Source organism: Lissotriton helveticus, chromosome 8 (assembly GCF_964261635.1).
Source record: "Lissotriton helveticus chromosome 8, aLisHel1.1, whole genome shotgun sequence".
In the NCBI taxonomy this organism is placed as follows: Eukaryota; Metazoa; Chordata; class Amphibia; order Caudata; family Salamandridae; genus Lissotriton; species Lissotriton helveticus.
In genome coordinates, this window is record NC_136069.1 from 471,556,205 (window position 1) to 471,583,999 (window position 27,795).

General features: G+C 43.6%; 1 protein-coding gene across 8 annotated transcripts in view; it reads left to right on the top strand.

Moving 5' to 3' along the window:
* Positions 1-21,964, top strand: part of LOC144772799 (uncharacterized) — a 492,737-nt gene extending 470,773 nt beyond the window's left edge. For 7 of the 8 annotated variants that reach the window (XR_013599850.1, XR_013599851.1, XR_013599845.1 and 4 more), the window contains one exon: positions 21,220-21,964. The gene's annotated coding sequence lies outside the window, so the exon portion shown is untranslated. Of the gene's footprint in view, positions 1-9,924; positions 10,004-21,219 lie in introns of those variants that run through there. The other variant, XR_013599847.1, reaches the window with a different exon arrangement.
* The last annotated feature ends 5,831 nt before the right edge of the window (positions 21,965-27,795 follow it).

Sequence of the window (27,795 nt, forward strand, 5' to 3'; positions counted from 1 at the left end):
TAGTTACCTGGAACAGTAGCATCTAAGCCTGGCTTTTTTAAAAGCGGCAAAAGATTTGCCTGTTTCCATGTGCCCGGAACCTCAGCTAGAGAAAGAGAGCGGTTGACAATCTGGGTGACATCGCTACAGACAATGTTGGACACCTCTGCAAGTACACGAGCAGGGCAAGGGTCTGAGGGAGAGCCTGATTTTAGAGACTGGAGAAGGAGCAAAATATCACCCTCTTCAATCGGTGAGAAATTACTGAGCTGTTGAGTTATACTCTTGCATGTCCCGGTGGAGGGGCTATCCCCTATACTTTCCTCCGGTAAAGCCGAGAGCAACTGCCTCACTTTCTACACGCCCACCCGCCAGCTGCGATCGACCAGCCTCGCTCTCGCCACCGTCCCACGCATCTGCAGAGCCACCGCCGGAGGAAGATCCTTCTCCTACCTGGCGGCCAAGACATGGAACTCCCTCCCCATCCACCTACGGCTGACCCAGGACCATCTCTCCTTCAGGAAGCATTCAAGACCTGGCTTTTCGAGCAGTAACGGCCCCTCCCCTCCCAGCGCCTTGAAACCCTAGCGGGTGAGTAGCGCGCTTTTTAAATCTGATTTATTGATTGATTGATTGATTGATTGATGATGATAGCCTTCTATACCTCACCAATTCCTTTACCACACCTGCCCTCTTCCAGGTACTCGGGCATTACGGGGAAACACGCAGGCTATAAGATCATCTGGGACAAATCAATTTTATATCCGGTAGGAGGGCCACTAGACATGCGGGAGCTACCCAGGGACTTACAAGTAGCCACTGAAGGGTTTAAATACCTAGGTATTTATATATCAACAGATATCCCACGGAGCCTCACCCACAACATACGAAGGATAGTAGCAGATCTTCATACGGATGTTGAAAGGTGGCGACAGCTGCCCCTAAATTTACTAGACTGAGCAGCAATGTACACAATGATTACACTCCCCAAGCTACTGTATATCCTACAAAACACACACTATAAGATTCTGGAAGATATTTTTGGGTGAATAGAGAAGGAGGTGCGTACACTCCTGTGGGATGGAAGGCAACCAAGGATAGCACTCCAGACGCTCTGCCACAAGCAATACAACGGGGGGATCGCCCTCCCTGACATAAGGTCATAATACTGTGCAGCTCACCTGATAGTATTTAACGAGTGAGGACACTTGCCAGGGACGCATCCGACATATGCACTGTAATGGTGCCAATTTGAGACACACATGCACCTACACTACATATACGGAGGTAGGGGATCTAGATACTTACTACCAGCCACCCAAAAGACAGTGGAGGTGTGGAAATGTGCACAAAAAAAATGGGGCTGGGACAGGAAATTCACAAGGGAAACCCTGTTATAGGAAGGCACATGCCTCCCAGAAATAGGGAAAATGAGGGGATTCAAAGACTGGGACTTGACTGAAATATCCAAACTAGGTGACCTAATAAAGGCAGGGCCGGACTGGCCATAGCCGGCACCGGGCAATCCTTGTATCAAAATCGGCCGAAAACCGGCCCCGGCAAAGAGCTTGGCAGCACCTCCAAAAAGTGGGGAGGGGGGCCGGCCGAGCACGGTTGTGGTTCCCAGTCCGGCCCTGAATAAAGGACGGCACCCTGATCACATTTGACGCCCTGCAGTGTTACTTCCAACTGAGAGGCAGTCAAAAATACAAATATATGCAACTGCAGCACGCTTGGAATGCTGAGGGAGTAGATATAGCAAACACACCCGAGTATACACCTTTAGAGGGAAGGCTCCTTCAAGGGGAAATAGTAGAGAAGGTCAATTCCCGGACACATAAACCCTCGTAAACAATGTTCCAGGCAACTTGAAAGGCCTGAGGACTCGCTGGGAATCCACTTTGGTAGAATTAGAGGATGTAGATTGGAAAGCCGCCCTAATTCACCAAAGAGCAGTGGCCATTAAATCAAGTCTATGCCTAATTCAGTTCAAAATCCTCCATAGGACATACATGACAAGGTCCTGCCTTCACAAAATGGGAAGGGCAGACACCCCTGGCTGCCTCCACTGCACAACGGAAAGTGCCACATATATCCACACTCTATGGGAATGTGCACACATACAAACATATTGAGCTAAAATTACAAGAGAGCTTAGCAAGGTAGTAGGGGCTCAGCTACCAAAAGATGCCATGAACGCCCTGCTGGGCATACCCTCAGAAATAGACTTACCCAGACATGCCCTCATCCTTTGTAACTTGGGATTGGTGGTAGCTAAGAGGGACATAGCCAAATATTGGGTGCACCACAGGCTCCTACACTGTGCGAGTGGAAAGCAGGGACGTACACGTATATGGGGACAGAGCAAGTGATATACAAAACGAGAGGGTGCCCCCAAATATTCTTTAGGCTATGACGTCCATGGTTCAGGTACTATGGACTGGAATTGAGTGATATGCAGGGAGATCCACAATCCCCAAACGCAACCCGGGGAGGAAGGGGCGCGAACACATATGCACCTCCAGAGATGGGAGAGGCAGATGCCCAATGATAAAATATGAATTAACCAAGAAAGACACATGTTGATGTTAATGAATATGCAAGATGCCTGTGAGCAGATGATGGACATGTATTGCCTTGTGCTGCTCTTTGTCCCAGAGGTAAATTTGATGTTCTTTAAAAAAGAAAATGTATCAATAAAAATATTTCTAAAAAAACAACTGTGGGAATGAATGCTTAACTGTACCCTTCCATTCTCCCTTCATGACCTTTCTTATAGATTTATGCAATAGAAAGGACTATGGCTCCACTTTGTGAAAATTACTGAAATAGATCCTCTTCTTCAGCAACAGTCAGGGTATCAGGAACAGCCGTATTACCCCTCGTGTGTGCATCACATCCCCAAATTCTGCTTCTCGAATAAATCTCCCGCTGATTTCCTCATCTATGCCCATATCATCTGGGTCTGGGATAATCATCCGCCTTTTTTGGGGGGGAAGCAGAAGCATCTCTGGTCTTAAAAACGGCTGCCACTGCCACTTGAATTATCTCTTATAGATCAGCCATTGTGGAAATAACATGGGACGGTTCCCACATCTCCACATATTGTGTCATTTTGCTGAACACTTGCCTTCCCCTATGGTAAATATGCACTGAGGTTAAGCAGCGTGCATTTCCCTAAATATAGGTTACCCCAATCAGTGTGCAGACAGACCTGGAAACCTTTACTGCTGCTTCCTGCAACACTCTGTTGCATTGTTAATGCTTACTGTGGTAAATGGTTTCTATATCTTTTTTCTCTCTACCACTTCATCAGAATGTCCTGTGACATCATGGAATGTTTGAGTGCCTAACTGTGGTGAGATTGTCAGTTGGTCATCTCAGGCTGAGGAGCTGGTAGCTGGCTCCTGGTGGGGTTTTCTCCTTGTATCTTCTACCTTATAACCTGCCACCTATCTACCTACTAATAAAGAGGAATCTACTATTATACCTGGACTACGAATCATCATTTATGTACCACAGTTTGGCGACGAGGATGGGATCTTGACAGTTCGCCCTCTCTTCAACTACTGTGAGACATGTGTGTACTCCTCACTCATTTTTGAATCGACCCCGATAGCAGGGCTCTCAAGACCTGTGGCCGGGTGCTGTGACGGGCCTATTATTTACAAAGCCCTTGATGAAGGACTGAAATTCCAATCCCTCCCGATGTTAATCGCATTCCAGTGTAACAACTTTAATTACACTTGATATATACTGAATGACAGTTGCCTTTCAATAATTCGAATTTGGAAATTACTGTATATATACCAACTAAGAACGTGAATGTTCCAGTTTGGATTTTAAATAACTTTGACGCTCAAAGACTTTTTCTTGTCCTGATGATGACTGCAACCTCTGACTGCGGTCGAAACGCCGTCGACGTATTTGTGGCTCATAAACTTTAGTGGACACATGAATTTTGTATATGTTGTACCCCTCTTTTAACATAATTATGGTTTGCCACATGTTTGGTTTTCCCTGTATGTTTTGTAATTTTGTATAAACCAGCAATTATATCTCTTGAGCGCACTATTTATAATAAATTTGTGATAATTTTCTAATATTTTTCTGATAGTTATTGATTTGAGTCTCCCTTTCCCCTCTTTCTTTTCTTTTTTCCTTTTCTTTTTCCTTTTCCTTTTGCTAAATGAAATTTGTTCGCAATTGATTATTTTGACAATTGTGTTTTGTTATTGGTCTCCTGAACTGTTGTTTGGAATACTAATCGACTACCCCTGGTTCAGGTTGGTGGGTTGCCTCTGAGGTTGTTTATGATACTCCCACAGTGTGGGCACGTTTTCTCATGTAAGTGCTTCTTGCATCTGCTTTCATGGAAGTGCCCCGGCACAAGCAGTACTCTATCCCTCACAACAACCACCACTCCTTGAACTAACATGCATGTATGGATAAGCGTGTTTTACCTGGATTTGAGCGACTTTTCTTTGCCTATTTTGGTGTTCAACATGTTGCCATAGTTCAATGACAGTTTAACAGTCAACTTAGAGACCACAAATTTGAGGCTGATATTTCTCCCACTCATGGGATTGTTGTCAACATCGATGCAGACGTAAGGAAACTTACTACAAGCTGGTGAGAGATTAAGTCTTTATTTTCTTATGTGACTTTGCCCAAGATTTGGATACTTTAGCTCATCTGCATCTTCCATCATGAGTGAATGGACACGTTATAGACACTACCCTGAAATTCAGTTGGATGCTGTTTGTACTGTACCTGCTTGGTTTGATAGTTGCGGAGTGTCTCACTGCTTCACAGCGGGATTAATACTCGCCAGGCGTATGACTGTTTCCCAACTGCATTTCTGTCCTCTGTTGTTCCGTTCTCTCCGCTTTCTGCTGCACTTCTGATGACGTAGTGGAATGTATAACAGTGTTGGTGGATGACAGTGATGACGCTCACGAATCTCCAATCAGCGTCCATTACGCTTGCTCCTCATTCTTCCTGTCGTCACACGTTTCTCTCTGTGACTCTGACCAATCTCGTATCATGGTCTGCTCACGTCACAAGGAAGCCATTTTAACTACTTCAGCCTCCAGGAAACTATCCACGCTGATCGGTTTCCACAGCAACGGACTCCGACAGTCACGGCGCGTCTATGCAAAGCTTTCGTCTGTTTTTGGAATCATATCTGCCAGCAATTCCTGCGCACTAAGTCTGCCTCAGCCACACACACGCTGTTTGTGTATCCGTCAGCTTCAGTTCTTTGCACGTTTACCTCAGCGATACACACGCTCTTTGTGTATCTGTCAGCAACATTCTTTTTGTTCTCTTCGACAACATCCACAGAGTTTGTACCAGCGGTACACACGTTCTTAGAGTCTTTGGCAGTAGTAGTATGTTTACTTTACAGTGAATTACAGTAATACACTAGAAAGATATTTTCAATCAGCACCAGTTGTGTATAATTGTTTTTTGTTTTACGAGGAGAGTTTGTGTCTTCTCTTATTATGTCACATTTTTGTTTTGTCTTACAAGGTGTAACCTTTTATTAGGGGAGGTTGTCAGTGTGTGACTATTGTTTTTTGGTTCCAGGAGTTGTGTTGAACAATTTTTACATTGTTCCATGGTGCACTCTTTTATTTAGGAGAGATTGTGATGTCATGGCTGTTATGCCTTTTGTTTCAGAGGGTTAGTACCCTATGGTGTACCCTTACTTAGGGGAGGTTGTGGGGAGGTTGTGGTGCCAGTCAGTGCCAAAGTTTTGTTTCCTTGGGTCATGTTGTTATCCTTTGAAGAAGTTACGTCACACATTGTTAATGTGGTGTACCCTTTCATTAGGGGAGGTTGTCTGCATGTAACTACTATTCTTAAAAGTTTTGGTAGCTCGCTCCTGGTGGGGTTTTCTCTTTGTATCTTCTACCTTATAACCTGCCACCTATCTACCTACTAATAAAGAGGAATCTACTATTATACCTGGACTAAGCATCATCATTTATGTACCACACTTACCAATCACAGCGTGAGACTCTAAGGCCACAACCCCAGTTTGCGCTTCTGCGCCTGACATGTCAACGCTTAACTTGATTTGATTAAACATGTTAATATCATACTGAAAAGGGTCCTCAAATATTTTTAAATAAAAAGCAGCGTTGCAATTTCAGTTTGCAGAACAAATAAATATATGGAAAGGCTTTGCTTGAGCAGAAGTTCATACTACCATATTTGAGTCTGCTAAAGCAGGACCCCTGACAAATGGCTTTTGCTGTTTATGGGTCACTACGGCAGACCTTCTATATTATTATTTAAAGTTAATGATTTTCTCAAAGATATCATAAATAGATTTCTACTTCCCTTTTGCCTGGTGACCACACCTGCAGCGCCAAGAACATAAACAGGATATGAGGTCATTGTGACTGGAAGTAGTAAATAGCCACGAGGGAGGGATGGTAAGCATAGTTCTATTTTGCTTGGAGGCCATTCTAGTGGGAGAAGGGTTTACCCAAGGAGTAAAGACGCTGACAGGGAAGTTGGACAAGGAGGTAATTCTGCCATAATTTGTTTCCTCTGTGCGTGGCACCAAAAGAGGATTTTTTACAAAACAAATAGATTTCTGAGGCATCCAGTAGCTTGGACAAGTATATATTTTATACAATTCCAAACCACTGATATATGTATATATGGTGCGCTGACAGTCACACAAATAATGATGCAAACACTAAGTAGGTTACGGTGTCATGTGAGCCTCCGCATTCAGGCGACCTTTATTAATCCTTTGATGCCACGAATCGCGCCAGGATGCGGGGATGCCTGTACGTCCTTCCCCAACATAGATCTGGAACCATCCTTGTACTGCATAGTCTTCTTACCTGTCTTCCTTAGCTGTTGCTCAACAGACGTAGTTCCTGAGCCTTTAAGAGGGACATGGATTTTGTCTAAGTCTATAGTCATCCGTACTGCCCCGCAGGGTTGGGCACAAGCCTGGCGGTGGGGTTTCCGAGCTGTGAGGTCTGACTCTAACTTTCTGTGAAGCAATGGTCCTTGTCAGGCTTGCTCCAGGTGTTTGGGTGGCCGCTTTCCTCTCAGCTTTCTTCATACCTCCTACAGCATCTTCTACTTGGTTGTGATATCTGGCTGCTCCTTCCATTTCTTGAAGAATGATATGTTCCTGGTCACCCTGTTCTCTCTTGGCTGTGATCATAGTGCCCTTCCTGTGAACCACTGTCCATGGTTCTCTCTTGAATGACGTTCAAAATGTGCCACCTCAGTGTTGGTTCCTGATGAGAACAACATCAGCTGGACACAATATCACTGTGCCTCGCTCCTCTCCCTAGACTGGCGGAGTCTTTCCTCGTCTGCCATCATTGACTCAGAATGGGGTCTGGTAGTGCCGGAGTCCACCTTTGGACATTGGAATGGTATAAGTCGCTATCTCTTTCCAGGGTTCAGTGATCGTGGGTCTAGGGTGACCTAGAAGCCTTGTTACTTGTCTTTATTGGTACTCACCTACTACCTGCTCTAGTAGGGCATCCATGGCAGGAAAATATCCTTCTCCTATAACCCCTTAGGTAGGTGTGTAAGACACCCACACCCTCCCCAGTGTGTCAGTCGGCCATTGGCCAACACCGGGGAGGATTCCTTTTCTAAAAATGCTGGGGAGATGCGGAATTGCTTCTATGTCTCTCCCCACCCCCTCCGCCTATCTGTGACAGAGCGCCGTGGGGCTTGCTGACATCACAGGATCTCCACCAACGATGGAGAAGACTCCAGGGAAGAGCTTGCTCCATCGTCGGTGGGGTTTGGGAGGGCCGGGATGCCCCCCCCCCCCCATGTCTGGGAGGAATTGTTGGAAAGGAGAGAGTCTCCCTTTCCAACAGTGCTTTCCTGGCACCGTTTCCTGGTTGTGGCTCACTACACAGCCACGATTCACAGCCAGGAAGCTTCACTAAACACTAGTGAGTTTACTTAAGGGTGGGCCCCCACTCCAGGGTTATTTTTTTTTTTAAGGTGTTGTTCTGCCGGGGGCGCTGGCACTTGGCCCACCCACACAAGTGAGGTTTCATTTTAATTGGGAGACTTGGGTGAACTCTGGCAGGTAGGAAATTTGTGGCTCCTCAGTGATCCTACAACTTTCCCACACAGAAATGTTAGGAAAATGTGTCTTTTAAGTTAAATTTCAGGTTGGGATGGGAGTTTGGGTAAGAAAATGGTGGGGAATCTACGTAAGCCACACCTCTCTGGACTCCCACAGGTGTCTCGTTTTCAAAAATGTTTGTTTGATAGGTTTACCTAGATGGCAGCCCCTCTTGCAAAACCGTGACGTTTTGTGATAGATAATTTTGATGTCTCCACAATACATTTTGAGCTCTTACCTGTCACAGGCAATTGACCCACCCATGCAAGTGAGGCCCCGTTTTTCTCAGGAGACTTGGGGGAACACTGGGAGGTAGGAAAATTGTGGCTGCCTGCAGATTCCAGGAAAATGTGTTCTTGTAGGCAAAGTTTGAGCTTTGGTGTGAGCCACGCAAATCACCCCACCCGGGACTCCCAAAATGTGCTGGTTTGGCATGCTACCCTAGGTGTCAGATGAGTTGGGGTATAAAATTCACAGTTACCCACATTGCAAAAAACACATTGTTTTTCAGTGAAAAAAGATGATGTGTCTACGTTGCGTTTGGCGCCCCTTCGTGTCATAAAACTTGGCACGGGAGACTTGGGGAAATGCTGGGTGGTAGGCAATTTGTGGCTGCCTGCAGATACCAGGACTTTTCTTCACAGAAATGCTAGGAAAATGTGTATTTTTAGCCCAAGGTTGAACTTTGAACCAGATTATGGGTAAAAAAACCTGCTTAGAGCCATGCAAGTCACCCTTACTCAACCACTGTTCTGAACCTCAGTATCTGGTTTACATTTCAGAAATACATTTTCCTTCATACCCTTTTTCCATTCTTTATAATTTACCATATTATTTGATTTATAGTAAGTACACAATGAAAAACCATGGTAAGGCACAGCTCAGTTGTTGGCTTTGGGTACCTAGGGTTCTTTGAGAACCTACAAGCCTATATATCCCCACAATCAAAAGGGTTCAATGGACATAACAGTGCTTTGCCTTTGAACATCTGCCATAGTAAGACGTTACAGACGAAAACGTAGACACAGATGGCTGTTATTTTCAACTCAATTTAAATATTAAAACCTTAAATGATCTACAAAAATTATTCCTTGCTGAATTCAAATTTGTATCTAGTTTTCAGAAATGTTGCTTTCCAGGATTCGCCATGGGTTTCACACCCGTTTCCACCACAAACTGGAAGGATGTTGAAAGCACAAATAATTGCAAAAATGGGTTATCTCCCACTAAAATGCAAAAACTGTGTTAAAAAATGTGGTTTTCTGATTCAAGTCTGACTGTTCCTGAAAGCTGAAAAGATGGTGATTTTTGCAGTGCAAATCCTTTGTTGATGCCATTTGCAAGAGTAAAACCAGACTCTTTATTCTGCGGCACTTCTTTTCCATTTTCCCCAAACCCCCCAAAATGTAGCTATGTTTTGGCTAATCCTTAGTCCCTTCCATGGGAATCCACAAACCCTGGGTACCTTTAGACTCCCCAGGATTTTGGAAACAAAGGGACGGAAACCTTATGTGGAAAAATGTTATGGAGCCCTAAGCGCAAACTACCCCAAGCAGCCATAAAAGGGCTCAGCATTGGCAAGGGTGGGGGTAGGGGGCAGGGTGGTGGTAGGAAAGTCCCAGCAGCTAAGGGGTTAAGCTAGCTTTCGATTTTGCACCCCTTGATGTCCTTGTGTGTTATAGTGGCCTGTGGTGTCAGAGCCACTAGGATATTATTATTTGGGCTCCCATAGCAAGATGCTGTCCTAGATGGTGCTGAGTTCACTGCAAACTCTTCCGAATGGTTCATATTATTTACTTGTTTCATCTTTCTAGTCTGATGGTCTTGTAGAGTGCATAGCTACCAGAAGGCCTCCCAGCATTGGAACAGTCATCATGTGGACGTGATCATCACAAGGTCGGTTGCCAAAGAGTCAGGTTTTCAATGACTTGCGAAAAGAAAGAGAGAACGCCAGCAGATGGGCTGAGGAGATCTCAAAGACCTTCGAGGATATATGGAGGAGCTACTGATCTTAAAAGAGCAGGGCCTTTCTTGAGTAGAGACCTATGCAATTCTTTGCATATGCATCTTTGTCTCGGGATCCCGCAATGAGCAGTTTCTAGGAGTTTATTTAGACTGTCTCTTTTGTTGTCTGAAGACATTCATCCTCTATTATCTCCTGCTTGATGACCTGATGTATGATATATTATGTAGATATTCATATTGTTGTATTTTATTGTCTATTTCATGTACAGTATCCTGTGTCTTTTTGTGATTTTTTTAAAAATCGAATAAAAGTCATTGACTGACTGACTGACTGACTCGTTGTGATAGAGCCCCATGTGTCACCTCTGCATAGAAAATGCAGAGGTGACACATGGGGCTCAGTGCCCTCAAAGAGGAGCAGGAGAAGTATGTGATCTGTGACCACTTGAAAGGGGTATCCATATTAATAAAGGTGAAAGTAGATGCAGTAGAAATTGATGGCTAGCACCTTTATTTCGATCTGGGAATAGCTCTATTCCTTTGTCATGAATGCTGTGCTTGTAAAGGCAATCATCTTCCACTTTTTCTGCCTGGTCCTGCAGCAATATAGCCCGAGTCCCACTGGGCTGGCATCCTCAATGAACTGTCTTTGATTGGGTTGAAGTACCCTAATGTCATGTTGTGCCAGAGTGAGTCTTTAATTGATTGGAACAACTGCTGCTGTGTTTCTCTCAATTCCAAGTCATCTTCATTTTAGTCAGAGCTGTGCATTTCTTAGAGGATCGCCAGGTTGGGGAAAGAATCTACCTCAAAAATTTGCCATGCCCTTGAAACCTAAGGGCCTATTAAGATGAGGGGTAGATCGCCCCCGTCAGGCCGGTGGTAGCCAACGCCTGCCCGTCGGGGGCGATCCGCCCACCATCCTGCCATGAATTACCCCCGCCACATTAGGGTGGCTGGGGGGTCCGCGGCGGATGGAAAGACCGTCCGCCACTTTTCCGCCGGTCGACTCGTCGACTGGGCAGAAAACCTGCATAATATGGTGGCAGTGTCTGCAAGACACCGCCATCCATATTATGATGTGGATGGTGAGCAGTCTTTCCATGGCAGCCATGGAGCTGTACTTCTTTCGTTAAGAACTCGTACATGCCCTGCTGCAGGGCTAGGCCATAGTGCGGACTGTTTAAAAGAATCTTTTGCGCTCCTGTGGTGTTCAGGGATGTTACAGGCATATATCATTATGTCACCCCTGATGTTTAAGTACCCCTCAAGGCTTGACATTGTGTTATTAATAGCATTCTGGAAAAACAAGATTCTAAAGGTCAATCTCCTGCACCTCCTCAGGTCTACGTGGGTGTAGAACATCGTAATATATCAGCATTTTTCATCCAGTTTTAGCTTGTGATAGCCAGTTTTGAGATTTAGCTTTGAGAACCACTGGGTCACTCTTGGTGGCTTTCTTTGGGAGCCTCATATTGATACACAGCTGACTGGTCCTCGGTTGCTTAAGCTTGGTTGGCACCAGTATCGGTGAGACTCCATGTGATGGGGCCCAGCACTTTCTCAGTACTCCAAGGTTGTCCAAAGTCTGCTTCAATGAGGGGTGGCAAGTGGAAATGCATGCTGTGATGTAGGAAAGTGGTGGCCTTTACCGTCATATCTACATGAAGTTTCAAACCGGGTGCCTTCTGACATCCCCTATGGAACAGGTGATCCAAGTCATTTAGAATCTTTTTAGCCATTTGTATACTGTGTGCAAATTATGTCAGTACGAGTTCTTCTGCTGTAGTGAAGATGAGCAGAGTGTCATCTCCTGTCTTTGCTGCAAAGAACTTGTCAGAGCAGATCGTCTGGCGATGTCTGAGCTGCATGTTGAATGTGCCTGCTAGTGGGATGGGGCCCATATCCCCGTGGAGAAAAATTCAGATAGTTGTGGGCAACAGTTAGTGGTGTGGTTGTAGGTAATTGTATCGGCCATAACTTATAACGTTTACTGAGTCCCTATGTTGATGAGGGTCATGATGATGGGAAACTGCATTTTTACTAAGAGTCACTGGTAGGAAAGACACTAATGTAGCAGCAGCAGGCGCTGGCGTGGATGCATCCACAGGGTGGATGCCAGCCTTGTTTCCACTATCTTCCATTATAGAGCCCAATTAGGGTCATTTTTAATGAATGCTTATGCAAGGCCCCTGGGTAGCTTACTAGTAGTAGTAATATTTGGGGTCCCACTGGAATTGATGTCAGCATCACCAGCTGGATACACAGGGATCATGTCTGCCCTTTCGGGACACACGCACTAGCAGTCTGTGTGTATTGCATCTCCTCAAACAATTCATCTGTGGTCATGAGCACAGTGTCATAAGCATCTATGGTCATGAGCACAGAGTTTGCATGTGTTGATAGGTGCTTGTGAAACAAAAAGACTTTATCAGCACTGGGTTGTTCAGGCTTGTTGCCCGGCCAGCACAAACCGTGTTTGTATGTTAGGCCTTGGGGCGTCTGAGTAGTGGAGCATTCTAGGCTGAAAAGTAGGCTGCTGGGTTTCGGTGAAGTGGTGTGTATCAGGCTACAAGGCCTACCACATGTTTGAGTGGTAAAATAGAAGGCGGAGAGTTTGCTGCTCTGATGCAGCTGTGCTGTGGAGTAGCAGGAGCATGGTGCAAAGCCATATTCTCGGTTTGCGACAGAGGAGGCAGCAGACGTACTCGGAGGATGAGCCGTGGAGGCAAGGAGTCTTAATTATCTACTTTGTCACCATTGTTGCACAATGGTCTACCAGTACAAATAACAATCCGGACACTCAGTAGGTTACTATGTCGTCTGTACCTGGTGACACACTAAAGAATTTACTCCCAGAGCAACAATATCTAGCATGTAGTGACTAGCAATGTTAGGGGTCCAGGAATAAAATATAAAATACAGAACTAATAGAATATTAGAGTACTGGGCTAAAATACAAGAATAGGGTTAAGGGTACAGGGTTTATAGATAGGGTTACCATAGGGTTACCAGAGAAACTTTGCAGACCTGTTGCACCTGTTACATAGTCAGAGGATAGAAAGTTGTGCAGCGTTTGGTCAAGGGGGTGCAAAGAAACAAGTGGGGTCCTAAATCCCGCTTGAAATCCAATACATCTTGCCTAGGCTTTGTATTTCACGTAGCGGCAAAAAGGCTGAATGGATTGTAATGCAATTTCACAGCAATGTACATTAGACTATGTAGATGATTCTTTTTGCTATTGCATGTGATGTTATAAAGTGGTTATGAAGGTTATAAGGGCCAACATTTAGTGATATCTTGTAGCAGAATACTACTAAAAGTAGTAAGGAAGACCAAAAAATAAACCAGACTGCATATGTAAAGTTTCAGATTTACTACATGAACAACTAAATACCTATTTATGGTCATGCTAATGGAAACCTATAAACAAATACTTAACAAATGGAATGCATCTTAATCTACATAAGTTTGCTCTGCATGCTCTCTGGCTCGCAAAATAAAACTGGGCCCAACAAGCCAAATAAAATTTGTCTTCCTTATGTACTCCTGTGCAAAATAAATGGAAAAATGACCTAGCAGTGAGCTACACAAACTACTATACAGAGGACATGATAATGGGCCATTAGGAAAAAATACAACAATAATGATTGCATTTTATTCATTTTGAGCTTTATATGTACCACAATCCTACTAAAAGTAGAAAAGAAGCCCCATAAAAATAAACTGGACTGCATATGTAACTTTTCAGAACCTCTTCATAAAAAATAAAAGACACATTTATGGTCACATGATTATGTAAACCAATAAACAAATGCATAACAAATACAATAGAGAAAAAGAAAGACATCACAATAAAATAAATCTGATTGCCACTCTGTAGTTGTAGTTAGTATTCCCAAAGATAGGAATTCCTCGGATATTAGCTTCCTAATAGCTTTCCACCCGTTTGATGAATCACCCCAAAACTTTACAGAAGATATAGCATTTTCTACATTTTGAGATGATCATAAATTGTAGTGGTGCATGGTTAAGGGGGTGCAGAGATAAAATGGACTCCCAAATCGCATTTTTTCACCAATGCATGTTCCGTGGACTGTTGTATTTGACATAGTGTGTGTTAGACCTGTCAGCCCTTTGGGTGGTCCCTCCTTATTTTTCTCCCCTTTTTGCCTCAATTTTTTATTGTCCACTGAAGTTTTTATTTGGGGTGTTGATTTTTAAAGCCTCCGGGCGTCTCCTCACTGTTGACCAGTGCTGAGGCGCAGGTGTGCCTTTTCTAAAATGGAGGCCTACTGTGTTTTACAAAATGGTTGCCCTGTCAGGAGTTACCTCAGAACCATGGCCATAGGCTAACATTAGGGGGATCTAGAACCTTCTGGTACCTTCTGGTGACCTGGGCCGAAGTTATAAAGGGAGCTCACTGGTCGGCCATTTTGGTCACCTCACAGAACTGACTGGAGTGCAGACTACTGTGTATGAGGAAGGGTGATCCTGACTAGGTTGATGGTTCTGAAGAGCTGCTGCCAGGTGTGGTGAATCTGCCTCCCTACCTGTTGAACTGACCCAGCTGTGGGAAGAACTGAGGAGACCCAGTATCCATATGAAGGAGAGGTTAATGAACTCCAACCCCCCCCCCCTTCTTGAGCCTTGAGCTTGCCAGGACATGGAGGGACATCGTTTCGCCTAAACAAAAGGTGGTGAGTGAGAGACCTGCAGGGTTCTGCGCTGCTGCTGTTCCCTCTAGAGGAGTGAAGACAGACTGCGGGCACTTAAGACCACATCAGAACCTAGCCCACATGTGAAGAGAGTATGGGTGAAAGCGTCGGACTGACGGCTGCTTTAAGTAGAATTTCCACTGGGATGTATGTGCAGTAAAATAAGAGGAAAGGGAAGTGGGATTAATACACCGCTACCTTGATTTCCCCAAAGTTCATTTAGCGAGAGCCATTGTTCCCTGTGTGCCGCTGAACTCCTGTGAGGCGGGAGCGCCGATCCAGCTTTCCCGCGAGAGGTGTGAGAGTTGGCTGGGGCGGGTCCCGCATCGTGAGAGAGCCGCCCGCTGAACTCTGCCTGGGCTGGTGGGCGTTGTCAGTATCACATTGCCGGAAGATCGGGGCCGGCGCTAGAGTTGAGAAGCGACCAGCTCCCCCTGAAACGGTGACACGCGAAAAGGCGCCGGACGCTTCAATCCAAGACGCGAGGGAAGGAGAAGGGCTGAACGGGCCTGGAATCAGGCCGGTAGTTTGCTGCATTCACCCTTCGGACTCGGCCCCCAGGGTAGTCTACAAATCGGGGCAGAGTTTGAGGGGATTGCCGGCTCCCTCGGTTCCAAGTGCTGGTGGAAGTCGCGGATGAGGTAATTGTCTCATATGTTGTTGGAGGATTCCCTCCTCCGCTCTACATTTACATGAGGATCGGGTCAAGATATTAAAACTGAAACCAGGAATATATTTGCACAACAGAGATAGCGAACTAGTAAAATAGGGAGTCGGAAGAAAGAGAAGGAAGACTGTTCACCTCAGCTCCTTTGAAGTGAAGCCTGTGGGGATATTCAGACCTAAATTCCTATATGAGTTGTGAATCAGAACTGGAGGGGAAACTGGCAGAGAAAGGGGGACGATAAATAACCTTGAATTACAGGAGTTAATCACCCTCTGTGGGGTTATGCTGATAGTCTTATAGATATGATCTAGAGCATAGGTCTTCAAACTGTGGGGCACGCCCCACTGGGGGGGCGCAGCATCCCCTCAGGGGGGGCGCGCACTCCACACCACCACTTCATCGTCCACTGTTGCTTTCAGGCGCCTCAGCCTTGTGTGTCTCAGCTTACACTACCTCACTGCCCTTACATCTGTGCCGACTTTTGAGTTGGGGTTTGAGACTGGGCTTCGGCTCATATGCAAATCACAATTTTCCCCTGCCTACCAAGAAAATATTGCGTGCATGTCTGTTACTGGTGCTCATGTAAAACGCCAATACCTTTGGGTAGAGTTCAACAGTAAATAATAAAAGCAGATCATGTTAATTATGCTCTCCTGTCTGTTCCATGCTGCATGTAGTGAAGTAGTCGGACTCACTGTGCCGGTGTCCCTCGAATTGGAAGCAGGCACAGCACTGTGACCCAGGCTCTTCAGAGGGGTGGAGAAGGCAGTGTGCTCCTGCAGTGGCGGTGAGCTGAGACCGTGACTGCAAGCCTCGTTAGCGGGCCTGTGCAAAATTTACTTCAACAGAACTAAAATAGATAAAGGCTCAATGCTATTTTATTACCTTGCGGAAGGCTGGAACAAACAGGAGGGTGCAGCAATTGGCAACCATGCAACTGTACACATGGAGCGGCGGACTGACCCCATATTAGTAATGGTGGCCTATATCAAACAAAAATGGAAATACAAGTGGGAATATTTGGAGGGTGTTTTCGCAACTGTAACTTGTTACGAGTATGCCTTTCTCCAATTATCTCTTATCTCTGATCCACACTTTGGGGACCCTCCTGCACCCAGAGAGTCTGTCCGTACTGAGACACTTTGCTAGTCCAAACCGGTCGGACAGGAGGTCCTGTATTTTTTTAAGGCATTTGACATGGCTGCCACCACCGATTCAGATACTGTCCGCTCTAACATGATGATGAAATCCCTGTCCATAACATATCTCACAAGTCATAGAAACTTAAGGAAAGGCTATCTGATGGGGGGGGAGTGGTGGCTGAAACCCTCTGAGCCCTATGGACGTTGCACGCCTCTTAAAGACCATGTGTATATTTACATACCTTTGTAAACTGATTACACAGGTTTGTTTTCTGGTTCCAGTACCCCCTGGGACCCTACTCTGCCTATTCCTTGCATTTGGATTTTACTGCCTTAGTGTGAGAATACTTTTTATGAATAGGAATATAAAGTAGGGTTCCCAGAAGAAAAATGCCAGCCATGTGTTTAAAGAGCCTGCAAAGGCCTTGTCTTGACACTAAATAGGGTTATAAATAAAATAGTATGTATTCATTTGTAATGTGACTTTTTAATCTTTGTTCCCTTTAATTTTCAGTCATGGATCATTCAGGCAGCCTTAGAACACAATTAATAATGCTTTCTATTTATTTTTGCTGTTCCAAGTATGCACAGATAAGTGCTGAAAATAGGCTTTAGGTGACTGCTTATTTTTGTACCATCTGGGGAATCAATATGGTATAGAGTCAAAATATCGATTTTTTAATATCGACTAGACATAATATCGAGTAAAAAATATAGAATGGACATAATATCGACTAGACATAATATAAACTACCAAAATATCGACTAGAACATTTTAATATCGAATAGAATGGACATAATATTGAATCAAAAATATAGAATGGACATAATATTGACTAGACATAATATAGACAACAAAAATATCGAATTTTAGGTAAGTTTATAATAATTTTTATTTTTAGTGTAATATAATTCTGTAGCGGGTTGTGGGTTTATAGGGGAATAGGGTGGGAAGTAATTTAATTATAATTAATTAAATATGTTATTTTATTTATTGTTATTTATTTAGAATTAATTGTTAATTGATTATTATTTGGTAATTAATTAAAATATAATTGGTAATTAATTTTAGCTGATTAATTAATAAATATTTTAATTTTAGTAATTTATTTTCTGTAGCGGGTTGTGGGTTTATAGGGGAATGGGGTGGGAATTAATTTAATTATAATTAATTAAATATGTTAATTAATTAATTGGTATTTATTTTGAATTAATTGTTAATTAATTTTTAATTGATAATTAATTAATTGTTAATTGATAATTAATTTTAATTAATTGTTTAATTGACAATTATGTGAATAATATTATTTTATTTTCTGTAGCGGGTTGTGGGTTTATAGGGGAATAGGGTGGGAAGTAATTTAATTATAATTAATTAAATATGTTAATTAATTAATTGATTGGTATTTATTTTGAATAAATTGTCAATTAATTTTTAATTGGTAATTAATTAATTGTTAATTGATAATGAATTTTTATTAATTGATTAATTGATAATTATGTGAATAATATTATTTTATTTTTAGTAGTGGGTTGTGGGTTTATAGAGGAATAGGGTGGGAAGTAATTTAATATAATTAATTAAGCATGATAATTAATTGGTATTTATTTTAAATAAATTGTTAATTAATTTTTTATTGGTAATTAATTAATTCTTAATTGATAATACACTATCCAACGCTTTCCCTACTGTTGCACTCTCTGGAGTGGGAATAGTAATTTTTACCCATACGCTATCCAACGCTTTCCCTACTGTTGCATTCACTGGAATGGGAATAGTAATTTTTACCCTTACGCTATCCAACGATTTCCCTACTGTTGCACTCGCTGGAGTGGGAATAGTAATTTTTACCCCTACGCTATCCAACGCTTTCCCTACTCTTGCACTCTCTGGAGTGGGAATAGTAATTTTTACCCCTACGCTATCCAACGCTTTCCCTACTGTTGCACTCATTGGAGTGGGAATAGTAATTTTTACCACTACGCTATCCAACACTTTCCCTACTGTTGCACTTACTGGAGTGGGAATAGTAATTTTTACCCCTATGCTATCCAACGCCTTCCCTACTGTTGCACTCTCTGGAGTGGGATTAGTAATTTTTACCCCTACGCTATCCAACGCTTTCCCTACTGTTGCACTCGCTGGAGTGGGAATAGTAAGTTGTACCCCTACGCTATCCAACGCTTTCCCTACTGTTGCACTCGCTGGAGTTGGAATAGTAATTTTTACCCCTACGCCATCTAACGCTTTCCCTACTGTTGCTCTCTCTGGAGTGGGAATAGTAATTTTTACCCCTACGCTATCCAACGCTTTCCCTACTGTTGCACTCGCTGGAGTTGGAATAGTAATTTTTACCCCTACGCTATCCAACGCTTTCCCTACTGTTGCACTCTTGGAGTGGGAATAGTAATTTTTACCCCTACGCTATCCAAAGGTTTCCCCTACTGTTGCACTCGCTGGAGTTGAAATAGTAATTTTTACCCCTACGCTATCCAACGCTTTCCCTACTGTTGCACTCTCTGGCGTGGGAATAGTAATTTTTACCACTACGCTATCCAACGCTTTCCCTACTGTTGCACTCACTGGAGTGGGAATAGTAAATTTAAACCTCTCGCTATCCTACGGAAAAAAATATTGTATATGTTTTGTTAATAATATGTATATATACATATATATATATATATATATGTTTTAAAACATTTTTTTTAAGTTCCAATAATTATTTATTAATTTTAAGTTTATTTAAGTATTTTAAGTATGTTTAAATTAATTATATTTATTATTATAGTACTTTAAAATTACTTTTAAGAAATTTTAAAAATTCGATATTTTGACTGTCTATATTTTTTCCTATCGATATTTTGGAGTCGATATTTTTGTACTTACCTGTTTGTAGATAGGAAGTCGATATTCTGGCATTCTATATTTTTACCTCGATATTTTGGCAAGTCGATATTTTGACTGTCGATATTCTGTCAGTGATCCCATCAATATAAAGAGCTAGCAATGTTAATCGCAAGACTGGAAGTTTGGTGCAGAATAAGCACAATATTTATTTCCTCCACCCTCAATCCCTGGAGCCTGAATAATGCCATAAAAGCAATAGTTTAACTTGTATCTCAACCCTTATGGCAAGCCTCAATAACATGCAGAGTAATTTTACCTGTGTCTCGGAATGCACCCTGCATTCAGACAACTCACTCCTCATTCTCGCCCTTCTTTTTCACACTCACCCTGCACTCACAGGGATCACAATGTACTCACACTGATCATCATGCACTCATACCACTCGCTCCCCCTGCACTCACAGTGACCACACTGCACTTATGCCACTCACCATGAACTCACACCGTTCTCCCTCAACTTACTTGCGGTCACTTGAGCACACCACACACTCTGCACTCTCAGTGATCACTCTGCACTCTGCTCTCACAATGCTATTGCGCGGTTCACCCTGTACCTCAGCCTGCAGTCACACGAGTTCACCCTGTACCGCACCCTGCAGTCACACAAGCACACTACTCACCCTGCTCATGTGACACTTCACTCACCTCTCCCCCTCAGGTGTTAGATCAGTGTTAGGGCCAACCTTGGCTGGGAGTCTTAGCCCCCCCCCGAAAGTTCAGGTCTAGATGCATCCCATGTTGCTTCTCACGTCGGAAGTACGTTTCACTGCAAGGAATTTACAATCGTTGTATCCTTCCTGAAGATTACATTCTCTGGCAGGTAAGAGTGAAAAAGCTTTTTGTAAAAATGTTTAAAGCCTTCATCCCACTACTAGTGGGAACGTTGTATGTTTCAAGGTGGAGCAGATTTGGCATTAATGCCATAGGTGCTGACTTTGGTTCTGGGCACCCCGGTTTGAGTCCTGGTATCAGCTCAACATCATGTGATTTTGGGCAAAATCACTTAATTTACCAGTGACTTACGAAAAATGAATTTGACCTTGATTAAAGACGCTGATGCTTGTATAACAGGTTCCAATCCCTAGAGCTGAGTCCACAAGCCTGATATAATAAATATTGTGAAGTATGCCTACCATATGTCCTCACTTCTTTCGTAGACCAAATTAAAAAAACATATTGTGCAGCTATTTCTGAAGCTTTGGAAGGCAATATTCTTTATAAGCCAACTATGCCAACAAATTGACTCTTGATGCTGCTACAAAATACAGATGTATATATCCTCTTGAATCACTTATATCACATGTGCATGATTTAAGTCTCCCTTTGGCCTTCTTGGAAAACTGTGGCTGGCCTCCTACTGACATGGCAACACCTGGCCATACTCACATAATCATAGAGTTTTCAATAGTGTCAGAAAGCATGTTTTGTGGCACCCCTTTTTCTGATATCTTGTTTAGGGGTAAGGATGTGGCGCAACAGCCAGCGCGGATTACTGTAGAGCTGGGGAACCAGGTTCAATTCTTGGTGTCTGCTCAAAAGCCTGTGATTCTGGGCAAATCACTTAATCTCCATGTGCTTACAAAAAATGAATGTGTGCTTGTGTAATGTAAATATGATCCTGTAAGCACTCTAATACCTTTGGGTCATGTTCGCACTATATAAAACTTAAATAAATATATTACAACATTTTGTGATTACTCCCATTTCCAGATACTGCTCAAGACTGGAAGTGGAGCACAACCAAAGGATGGCAGAAGCAAGATTCCAACCACGCATTGACTGTCTCTGTGGAGAAAAACAGCCACACCCCACACCTGTGTTTTGGGAGTGTTTTTGCTAATCTATCATAAATTTTGTGTTTTATGTGAAAGATAAAGCACCAATGTAAATTTTTGTGCTAATTTCTTCTTGGAGACTTTTCATTTGAACTTTAGAATAAGCAGAAGCACTAAAAAAACTTCAGTTTACTAAACACTCTTAATTTATTTAATATTATTTGCCCTATACGACCTGGGCTCTGCAGGAGGGAAGGGCCATCAATGATGCAGAGTACCAGCTTACAGAACTTTTTTGTCAGGTGGTGGTGATGGTGGGGGGCTCGACGTGTAAAAAGTTTTAGATGGGGGGCTCAGCCGACAAAAGTTTGAAGACCTCTGATCTAGAGGATTGCCTAGTTGGAATACATACTCTGCTTGTTAACTATCTGGTAAATGTGTCAACTCCCTACACAGACCAATATGTTTACATGTTCTTCCTATTTTTGAATGTAAACTGCTGCTTGATGTGCTAAGACTAAATAATTGCTAGGGATAAAGTATTAAGTGGAACTGCCAAGCTCATTAGTCATGCTGGATCTTGAAATGCAAACAAAAGGAATGTGATGTGTAAATGGTTAGATAAATCATATGTGAAGGTGTTCATGATGCAAATTCTTCACTGCTAAAAAAAAGAAAGAAGCTAAAGTTGATCTATGAGTAAGAGATAAAGCTTCTCCATTTTTCTAAAAGACGGTGTGGTGTCATTTTTCTAGTGGAAGTATGCTGTGATACTGAGTGGAGTGTGACGCAAGTGTAACACTAAAGCCTTGGAGTTTAGCCTTCCCACTTCGTGTCAGGCTACCCTAGTCGGACCGGTAACCCCGGGTCCAACAGTGTGGAAAAGGCTGAATGGATTTACATGACATTTGGCAGGATTATACTTTATGGTGCAGAGACAATGCTTTTGGGTGCTGTAGTTAAGTAGGGCAAGTATTTTTTAAGTTATAAAGCATTTAAACTTTTTGTGAAACTACCGCAGTACATGGTGGTAAACTTATTTAAAAATATATTAAAAAGTATAAATAGGTTTCCGTTCCTATTACAACTTTAATAGATCTGGACCTACTGTTTTACTATATCTAAGGACCTAACAATAAACACAGCCAAAGTGTAGTAAAAACAATATGGCTGTCCTTTCATTCTCTAAATAACAGCCATTATATACTGGCTTGTCATTGCAATGTACCATGCTATACTGTAAAGTTATCATGGCATACCATGGCCCAAAATATAACTAAGGCCTAGCTGTATTAGTGGATTGTGGTACCCTTGCATCTTGCATGGTGTCACATGGGCAATGCAATACTTAAGTCAGATTTACAAGGTAAGGCAAGGCCACCTGCATTGATTGGTAAATCTGGAGAAATGCAAGGCAGGGAAATTTGCTGTTTTGCATTACTCTGCACACCATAAGCTACAATGCTGCTAAATGTCAAATACATCCGCATGCCACACCACTGTAGTCACTCTACGCTTTTCCATTCTATGCCAGACTCCACTCTACACCACTCCACGCTACTCCACTGTACGCTATTCCACTCTATGCCATTCTACTGTATGGCACGCCACCTGTACTCCATTCCACTTTATGCCACTCCACTGTACGCCACTCCAGTGTACGGCACTCCTCTCTATGGAGCTTAATTCTACTCTAATCGATTTGACTCTACTCCAATATATGCCACTCCACTATATGCTATTACACTCTATACCACTCCATTATACGCTACTCTAACTATACACTCTACGCCACTGCACCACTCCAGTGTCTCTTTTGTGAATGCCATGCCACTATTTGCCACTACGCTATACACTACTCCAGTATACTATACATTATTTCACACTACACTATTCTACTGAATGCCACTCCACTCTATGCTAGTCCACTATACGCAACTCCACTCTACCCTATTACACTGTATGCAATTTCAATCTTTGCCCCTCGACTGTATGGTATTTCACTCTAACACACTCCACTGTACGCCATTCCACTGTATGCTATTATACTCTACCCTACCCCACAATACACTGCTTCACTGTATACCACTCAACTGTACACAACTACGTCATTACACTCCATTTTACTCCACTGTATGTACGATGTTCCACTTTATGCCACTTCACTCTAAGACACTCCAGTGTACTCTCCTCCACTCAATATAATTCTACTCTACAAAATTCTACTATATTCTATGCCACTCTACTAGACTCTACTCCACTCTATCCCAGAACACTCCACTGTCCAAATTTTCACTCGACTCTGTGCCCATACACTCTACTCTACAGCACTGTACTCCACTCTACGGCAGTTTCCAGCACTGTACGACACAGCGCTGCACTCTACTGTATTAGATGCCACTTCAATTCATAACAGTTTTCTCAATTCTACGCTATGCCACTTCAATGTATGCCACCCCACTCTACGCTAATCTACTGTACCCTACACCACTCTGCGCCACTCCACTGAATACCACTCCACTCTATGCTATTCCACTCTATGCCACTCCACTGTTCAATATTCCACGGTACGATTATGCCACTTTATACTACTCCACCTTACGTTAATACACTCTACACCACTACAGTATACACGACTCCACTCTGCGCTGCTCCACTGTATGACACTCTCCTCCACTCTATATAACTCCTGTCTATAAAGGTCTACCACACTTCATGGCACTCTACGAATTTCTACACTACACTATCCCTGTACACTCCCCCGTCCAACTCTATACTCCAGTCTATGCCCATACATTCCAATGTACAACACTCTATTCCATTCTATAACACTTTCCTATATGACACAGCACTCCACTCTAGTGTACGAGAACCCACTCAAATTTATAACAGTTTACTCCACTTATTGCCACTCTACGGCACACTCTCCTATATTTCTCTCAACATTACGTTACACCACTCCACTCCACTCTACTCCACTGTACGAGACTTTACCTCACTCTATACTACTATACAACAATCCACTCTACACAACTCTTCTGTTTCATATACTACTGTACTCTGTGCAGCTCAACTGTACAACACTCTACTATAATCTATACCACTCTCTAACACTTTAGTCCTGTCTATATCCCTTTTCACCACTGTACAGCACAATACTATACTGTATGCCACTGTACCATGCTCTACGATACTCTAGTCTACTGTACGGAACTCTTTGTATTCCACTACACCCCACTTTACTCTGACACAGGACTGCAATCTACCCCACTCCACTAGTCATTGCCATTGTACTCTATAACACTGTATGCCAATCCATTCTAACACACTCCACAGAGCTGTACTGTACACCACTCTACTCTACAAAAATCAACTAGGCTGTATGTCACTCCACATTACTGTAGTCTACATCACTTACCAGTACTGTACAGCACCTCACTAAACTCTGCTGTACAACAAGGCGCTCCAATTTATGACACTTTACTTGCTACTCTACTGCACTCCATGCCACTAAAGTCTATGGCACTCCACGCCACTCCACTCTGACAATTTACTTCACTCTAAACTACCCCACTCGGTAAACAGCCATTACAACGCGGTCATAACCTCATGTGATCGTTACCATGAAGCCATTACCATGCATCTATCTTTACCATGCATGGCCATTACCATGAATATGCCGTTACCACGCATGCTTTTACAACAAATTTGGTTCTAAAAACATGCATAGTAAAGGCATATGCTTGGTAAAGGGTTTAGAAGTAAGTATTGTTTTTTGGGGGGGGGGGCAAGGACATTTTTAGGGTTTAGGCCAGGTATGGGTATTTGGGCGGTAAGGGTATTTTTAGAGTTTCGAGGGGGTATGGGTTTAGGGGTGACAAGGACATTGTAGTGTAGTTCCTATACCCCTTATAGGCTCTGTGCATTGGAATAATATACCCTATAGTTTTGACATAGGACTGAGGTCAGTATTTCTCTATCAAGTACATTAAACTTAATTACTTGTGTGTGTCAGCTAGCTTAGAGGTCCCTAGAAACTTCTCAAATGAATAAGAGGGGATTAGTCTCTGACAACTGCATAAACATGACAACTTTGTTTCCCTTAGAATCGGAACAGTTCTCAGAATCGTGGAAACAATAGATAACAGTTTCACTCAGTCAATCATACATGCTTGGTTTCTACAGAGTTACACAGAAATAGGTAGACGGGCGTTTCAATAAAAAGGGTTTATTGAACAGTCTTATTTCTCATGCAAGAGATATGAGCTGCTACAATCGTAAGACAGAATGCAAAGTATAATACGTACAGCGTCAGCAGTAAGATAAAATAATACTGCAATAGCATGGTTTGTAGCTATGACATATATTCATAAAATACATACATAAATAACGCAGGCTAAAATGTGAATACTCGTCTGGTGCTTCTAAATAGTTCTACCCCAGTGTACCTAACCTAAGTGTAGTACGAGGTAAGAAGTAGGTGCTGTTTTTCTATAGTATAGTTTAGCTATAGTTAGTATTTGCCAGAAGTCCCTCTAGGTTCTAGTCTGCTCCATAACTTAGAATGAAAAAGGTTGGAATTTCTTTCCGGGTCACAATCTCTAACACCCCGCGAAGGGAGTCAGAAGCACTGGAGCTGGATTCTCTGCGAGGAGGATGACAGCGTCTGGTCAGTGCGTAAGGCGGGTACTCAAATTCCTTCCGAACTTGCTGTGGTGAGCCTGTGTTGAGCTGTGCAGCTGAGCCGTGGTTTGCCTTTGCAAGTAAAGAAATATTTATACCTTGAAGGTGTTTAGGAATGCCAGTATAGACCTAAAAGTCGGGCAGAGGAACATCATGTATGAACTCCTAAGGAATAGATGTTCATGCATAATAAATTAGTTCTTGAAGAAATCAATAATCCAAGCAGGGGAAGTCCTAAAGGCGTAGAGTCTGGTTTTCCAAGAACTCGATGGGATGTGGATGGACGGATGTAGGTGACCATGCCTGTATTTGGTTATCATGGGTAATGCCTAAATAAGGGTTGGATTTCTATGCTAAATAAGTGCAATGAGTTGCATATCCATGATTGTTTGGGGCTGCGGGGTGGGGTTCGGGGAGCTTATGTGCAGGGGCTTCTTGTCTCCTACGTGGGAGGGAGTTGGCGGGGGGGGGTTCGTCTTGGTTGAGTGGGTAGTTGGGATCCATTGGTATGGTTGGCCTTGGGCGCTCTGTTTTGGGCCCGATGTTACCCATGCCACGACAGATACTTCAGCGTTCTATGAGGTATAGGGGTGGGTGGAGGAGGGAGGGGGATTGGGGGTTGAGGGGGGTGTTCTGGGGGAATGGGTGGGGGGGGGAGGGGTTGGTGGGGGATGCACGTGATTTCTGCTGCTTCATTTCTGATTGTGTTGTCTACTTGGGCCTGTTGCTGGTTGCTCTGGTCTGATGTTCCCTGGGACTATGGCTGATGCATCAACTCCAGGACTCCCTAGGGCGTCCATGCGTATCTTGAGTTGGAATGTCAGGGGGATGCTGGATAAAATTAAGCGGGGGGCAATTCTGCGATGGGGTAAGAGGGAGGCTGCGGATGTCCTACTGCTACAAGAGACACATATGATGGCGACGAAAGTACTTAATCTACAACGCTTTGGCTACCACCAAGTCTATCACGCTGGTTTTACCAGGGGCTCCAGGGGGGTCACCATATTGGACAACCGCAGGCTGGCTTATGTGCATGAGAGGCAGTGGCTTGACCCACAGGGTCGATTTGTCTTTGTGAAGGGTATGGTGGGTTCAGAATCTGTTGTGTTTGGGAGTGTATATGCGCCTCCCCCGTTGCAGTGGTCCTTGGCTGAGAGGCTGTTTGAGGTGTGGGCGGAGATTCCAGAGTCCCTAGCAGTACTGGGAGGGGATTGGAATGATGTGATGGACGTGAGTATGGATCGTCGGAGACCGCAGGAGACACCGACTGTGGTAGCCCCCACCCGGCAGAGTGCGATGGCGGACGGGCTGGGTTGGATTGATGTGTGGCGACACTTGCATGCTAAAGTTCGTGAGTATACCTACGTTTCAGCTGTGCATGGCTCCTTCTCGCGACTGGACTGTGTCTTTGTGCCTGGTGCGTTCCTGAGTAGAGTGCGTGGGGCAGATATTTTGCCTAGGGGGCTGTCTGACCACTCCCCAGTAGCTGTGGATGTTGAGTTGCACAGGAAGAGACAACCATTTAGGTGGCGGATGTCTTCATGGCATCTACAGCAGGCTGATTATGTACACCATATGCGGGGGGCGATCGCCCATTATTGGCAAGAGAACCTTGGGACGGACGTGGACGTGACGGTGGTCTGGGAGGCCATGAAGCCCACATTGCGGGGGGTTGACATCGCGTGGTGTGCGGCAGCCCGTCGCCGACGCAAGGAAGCCATAGTTGCTGCCGCAGCACGTGTGGAGGTTCTTGAGCGGCGGTGTCAAGGAGGGGGGGACGATGTAGCGGTGCGGCTCCTCCTGCAGGCACAGCAGTCCTATGCGTCTG